The sequence below is a fragment of the Artibeus jamaicensis genome, unplaced genomic scaffold (genome assembly GCF_021234435.1).
Source record: "Artibeus jamaicensis isolate MK-2021 breed Jamaican fruit bat unplaced genomic scaffold, CSHL_Jam_final contig_60, whole genome shotgun sequence".
Lineage (NCBI taxonomy): Eukaryota > Metazoa > Chordata > Mammalia > Chiroptera > Phyllostomidae > Artibeus > Artibeus jamaicensis.
Genome location: NW_026521900.1, coordinates 2,804,226 through 2,810,485, shown reverse-complemented (window position 1 = coordinate 2,810,485; position 6,260 = coordinate 2,804,226). Strand labels below are relative to the sequence as shown.

At 42.4% G+C, this 6,260-nt stretch overlaps 1 pseudogene; it reads right to left on the bottom strand.

The window, feature by feature from the left end:
• Window positions 1-4,354: 4,354 nt before the first annotated feature.
• On the bottom strand, window positions 4,355-5,654 carry LOC119063619 (keratin, type I cytoskeletal 18-like; annotated as a pseudogene).
• Window positions 5,655-6,260: the final 606 nt, after the last annotated feature.

Here is a 6,260-nt window from a genome sequence, read left to right as displayed (position 1 = left end):
TGAGAGCAGAAATGAAAAATTAAGTAAAAGGATAGGACCATAAAGTTGGGAATTTTTCCAGAAAATAAGAAAAGGAGGAGAGAAATAGAAAAAAATGATTAATAGTTAGTTCAATGGTCTAAATGAAAGGAGTTTTAGAAAGAGAGAAGAGACAGAGGGGAGAAAATATCAAAGAAATAAATTCGACTAAAGTTTCCATACCTAAAAGACACAAGTTTATAGTATGAAAGGACCATTGGAATACCTAATATAGTAGATGAAAATAGATCCACACAAATATGATCTATATCATATATATCATTATGAACTTTCAGGACACCTGAGAGCTTCTAAAGAGAAAATATATATACTATGTACACAAACTGAGAATCAGAATGGCTTTGGACTTCTCAATAGCAATGCTGGAATTTAGGAGAAAATGGAAAAATGCCTTTCAAAATTCTAAGGGAAAATGATCCAACTTAGAATTCTATATCCAACCAAACTATCAGTAAAGTATGAGCATAGAAACTTACTTCTCTGACATGCACAGTCACAAAAAAATGTTTGCACATGCATCCTTTCTCAGGAAGCAACTGGAGGAGATGATCCACCAAAATGTTGGAAAAAATCAAGAAAGAGGAAAACATGGAATCCAGAGAACTAGAGATACCGCCCAAGAGAAAATCAGAGGGAATCTCCATGATGAGTTAGGGTGACTCCAGGGTGACATCCAAGCCCCAAGCACAAGAAGTAACTGGCCTAGCTAGGAGCTAGTCAAAAGCCCTTTGATGAGCTATGGCTAGGAAGAGGGCACTGAGGTATTTGGCACCGTGAGAAATCTAGTAAATTGAGAAAGAGTTTGGGCCCCAGCAACCTTCTTAAACCAGAGGCAGCCAGAAGGTGATAATAAAACTAACCACAGACTGGCCTGAATTCCGATTTTCCATGCAAAGATGAAAAGACCTGCCTCCCACCTCTGCCTTCCTCCACCAGCAGCCACATCCCCATGCATACTTGGGAAGGCAAAAATATCTAGGCCAATTTTATCACAGTGAAAAGGGGAAGGAATCATCAAAGTTCAAACTCTCCATCATCAAATGATCTCAAAATCTCCAGTGTGAAATTCCAAATGTCTGGGTCCAGGCGCTGTTATGAAAAGAAAACTAGTGATTGGCAAGGTTCATTGTTTTATTGAACAAGAACTTGCTGGGGTATAATTAGATGACACAGATTCTATTTCCTTGTTTATAGGAACATATTTTGCTGTTGCCTCAGAGTATGGCATGGCAGGTTTTGTGGCCAGAGATTTTCACTTATGTAGTATTTCTTTCGACAGTTTATTTAAGTCAAAATGACACCAAAATAGAGAGCAAGTGCGATTCAACTGTCCTCTCCTTACCCCCGCCTCAGGACTGCAGTGCAAATAAGGGTCTGCCACCTGACCCATTCCCCATCAGTGGAATTGACTGCCTTTAAGTGATTTGTTCATTCTACAACTTCCATGGCATAAAATGTAGGACTGACCAGGATAGGTAAATATCTCAACAGGTTGAAATAAATAACAAGTACTGCCCGTGGTCCAAAAATACCTCAAAACTGCATCTAAAAAAATCCATCCCATTGCTCCATGATGTAATCAGAAGTCATCCAAAGGAGTATAAGACCCTGTGGCCCAGGGTTTGTCCCCACACTTCTGCCTGTTACTCATCCACACGCCCACCAGCAATGATAAACAACTGCCCTAATCCTCACTGTGAGCACCAACTTCCTTATCTCACCTCAACAAATCTCCTCTATCCAGACCAAGGGTCATTTCCAGACAAGCCAGCAGCCCTCCTTACCTCTATGTCCCTACCCATTCTCCACCTACATACCCACCTTTTTCCCAGTGTCCTAGGACTGTTCATTGCCCTCGTTCCCTTGAACTATGGTCAGAGAGGGTGGAGAATGTAGATTTTTCATCTTTGAATCTGATGAGTACCTTGCAGAATCTAAATGGACCAGTTCTTAATAAATACTTGTTGAATGAATGAATACATGAATGAATGAACAAAATGAATGCATGGGTAAATATGACTTAGGGGCTTTAGTAAATGGCACTTAAAGTTTTTATATTATTTGATTACCAAAAAATGCTAAGACCGAAGGCTTATGCTATAGAGTCGTGATCTCCAACACTCCACCAGGGTGTGTTGACAATTTTACAACTTCAACTTTTCTCATTGTTTTAGGATAAAACATATATATAAAGTCATAATGTAAATATTAATGAAAATTAATTTCCTTTTTATTTGTAGATTAAAGTCAGTGTAACTAGTCTCTCAGTTTACCATGCAGATTGCCACCTGTGAATGCCCTTACCTGGCCAGTGCAACTGTGAGTCATGGTCACTGGTAGCACCTACATGATTTCAGGAGAAGAGCAGGAGGCCTGCTCCCTCCTCCACTGTCAGCAGTTGTTGACACATTGCAGCTTACAGGTGCCTAGGGATGTGGATTTACTGATCATGTGACCTAGTTTTAACTTAACTCCTAAATGAGCCATAGGGCTTAAAAGATTCCTGCAAAGAAACCATGTGTTAAAAATAATACTAATAACACAAGCACGCCCAAACAAGATGGAGACAGAGCAGATGTTTCTTCCACAATATGAGCTCTTTGTCAGCCACATCATGAGGCCAAAACAACCATAATCTAATCAGATCTGAGATAAAGTCGCCTCTAAATTGAAAATAACAAGAGATAATTTGAAACACAGGTTTCCAACCACTGCCATTTTAATGACAAGCCTGGCTTTGAGTGTACATTGTATATTGAGTCTATCTAGTGAACACCAGGAGCTTCCAGAACAGAAGTCCTTAACCATAAATTAAATACATTGGCTTACAAGGGAAACCAACAATGTTGAAATCATCATCAAATTATTTTTTGAATTGTGATATAGATATTTCTGTGCTTTTTAAATCACTAAGTAATAAGATCCTGTGGTAGATCTAAAATACCCATCATTTGTGTGAGTATATGTGATATTTCAAGATACCTACAACAATGGGAATGTGACTTCAACTGATAACAAAATTGAAGCTACTGCTAATACTACTGAGGTGTGTTGCCTATGTTTGTTAATGGAGGAAATACTAAATTTTAGTCAGAGGCTAGTGAAAAAATGGAGATGTCAATATTTTTCCCATAAAATTCACAGACCCTGTGAATTCTATACTTGAACCTCAGGTTAAGAGCCCTGGTCTAAATCAAAATAAAGGTTACCAAAGTCCCATTTCTCATAACCTTAGTACAAGGTGTTCTGTTAAGAATCATTTTTAAGAAATCATAGCCAGCCTCCAACTGAATCGGAATTCACAGATAAAAACATTTATGACAAGCAGGCACAAAAACCAGTTACGCAATCTGCTCTTGTAACTCAGTAAACTGCCAGGTCTTGGCCCTTAGGCATGCCAACAAGTACCTTGGCTGAAAGGTACACAGCGTATAAAAGTGACAATATTTAAGTGGCAGAATTCAACCACCCCTCAGATTTGAACAGATTTGAACAATGTCCTCTGTTAGGCAGCAGGCCACAGGAGTAAACAATGTTCATTGCCTGGAATGCCACAGTCAAGGGTGTTCGGCTCCAGGGCTCAATAGATTCATAGACCCGATTCAGGCAATGGCAGAGGTGCTGGTACAATATTTCTAACCAGTCCCCATGTCTTGAATATTACTGGTTTTCTCAATGAAACTAATTTCTAACAGTTTTAAATGCTAATTGGTTGAACCCTCTGGTATAGATGTCCATAGTTGATGTGTCTCCCCCACCCCTGCCACTACCAAATTCATAAGTTGAAACCCTAACTCCTAATGTGACTATATTTGAAGATGGGGCTTTTAGAGAGACAATTAAGGTTAAATGAGGTCATGTGGGTGGGGCCCTAATCCTATAGGACTGATCTCTTATAAGAAGAGGAGAAAAAAAAAAGAAGAGGAGAGACACCAGAGAGTTCTCTGCATGAACAGAAAAAACATTGCATGAGGACACTGCAAGAAAGCAGCCACCTATAAACGAGGAAGAGAGGCCTTGCCAGCAACCTAATTTGCCAGCACCTTGATCTTGACTTCCAGCCTCCAAAATTGTGAGAAAACAAATGTTTGTTGTTTAAACCACCAAGTCTGTGGTATTTTGTTATGGCAGCCTTAGTTGACTAGGACACCTGCCCTTGATAGATGGGCTCCTGACTATTCCAACCAATAGCAGAAGTGACACTCTGTGACTTCCAAAGCTGGATAATAAAAAGCCATATAGATGCTGCCTTTTTTTTTCAATGAAGTTTTATTGGCCTCCTGCCCTGCCAAGGGGTGCCCCACTTCTGCTGCCTTTAATGCCTCAAAATTTTGGTGTTGTTGACCTCAGACACCATTCTACTGTCAACAAATCCTGCGAGTTGTGGTCTTTTGGATAGTTTGTAAAGAGGGGCTCTTGTCCAGGGCATCAATAAGATTGAAGTCCTCCCCTTCTTCCAGTAGGCTGCGGTAGGTGGCCATCTCAGCCTCCAGCTTGACCTTGATGTTCAGCAGGGCCTCATACTCCTGGGCCTGGCACTGCCCCTCTGCCCAGGTCTGGGCCAGCTCTGACTTCAGGTGTAGCAGGATCCCATGGAGTTGCTCCGTCTCCATGGCATAGTGCTTCTCCACCTCCTCAGGCTGTTCTCCATTCTGACCTTCAGATTTCTCATTGAGTCCAGGTCAGTCTCCAAAGAATGGATCATATGTCTCAGCTCCACGAGTGTCATCTCAGGAGTGCCTATCTTAGTGGTCTGCAAGGTGACCACTGTGGTTATCTCCTCAATCTGATGGGACCAGTACTTGTCTAGCTCCTCACAGTTCTTCTGAGCCAGCTCATCATACTGGGCCTGGATGTCCACCATGATCTTGCTGAGGTCCTAAGATTGGGAGGGCATCCAACTCCATGGTCAACCCAGAATTGGCAGTCTGGTTTTGTAGACCATTTACTTCCTCCTTGTGGTGGGGTTCTTCTTTACGAAGAGCAGCTCCTCCTTGAGAGCCTTAATTTCTGTCTCCAGCTGCAGCTGAGTGATATTGGTGTCATCAATGACCTTTTAGAGCCCATTAATGTCATTCTCCACAGACTGGCACATGGCCAGCTCCATCTCATACTTGACTCTGAAGTCATCAGCAGCAAGATGGGCACTGTCAATCTGCAGAATGATGCAGGCATTATCCACAGAATTCGTAAAGATCTGAGCCCTCAGGTCCTCCATGGTCTTGAAATAATGTCCCCAGTCTCTGACCTGGGGTCCCTTATTCTCTAAGTGTTCCCAGATTTTGCTCTCCAGTCTCCGATTATCAGCCTCCCAGCTTCTCACCCTCTCCAGGTAGGAGACCAGGTGGTCATTCAGGGACTGCATAGTCTCCTTCTCACTCTGGATGCCTTCTATGGCCCACCAGAATCCTGGCCATCCCTGTGGCCTGGCCCCTGGATCCCCAGCTGCCCTGCACGCTGGGGGAGCGGGATACGGAGATCCAGGAGCCCAAATCCCTGTCACCTACATAGATGCTGGCTGCGCTGCTGGCTGGCCGGACCTGGTAGCTGGGTGACTGCACAGAGCCCAGGGTCTGGTAGCTTGTGGAGAAGATGGAGCATGTGCTGAAGCTCATGTTGTTCAGAGAGAAAGTGAGAAGCCGAGATTCAGGTTGAAGATGATGATATGCTGATACTGCCTTGTTGAGGGGAGGGGGCACTTGCTACTCTTAGGGTCTGAGTCATGGAGTAAGAAGTCTTTTGTTATGGGTTAAACTGAGTCCTCCTAAAAAGATATGTTGAAGTCTTAACCCCCAGTAGCTTGAATGTGAACTTATTTAAATATAGGGTCATTGCAACTGTGACTAGCTAAGTTAAGATGAGGTTATACTGGTGTAGGGTGGGCCCTAAGTGAATATGATTGGTGTCCTTATGAGAAGAGGGAAATTTGGACACAGACACACAGAAGGAAAGGAGAACACATGAGAAGACATAGGGAGAATACTATGCTAAGACAGGAAGAGAGATTGGATAGATTTAGATATATCTACAAGCCTAGGAATATCTGGGATTACCACAAGTGGAAAGCAGCAAAGAAAGATCCTCCCCTAGAGTCTTTGGAGGGAACATGGCCCTGCCAACACTTTGATTTCAGACTTTTAGCCTCTAGAACTGTGAGATAATAAATACCTGTTGTTTAAACAAGCCAGTTTGTGGCACTTTGTTATGACACTCCTAGGAAA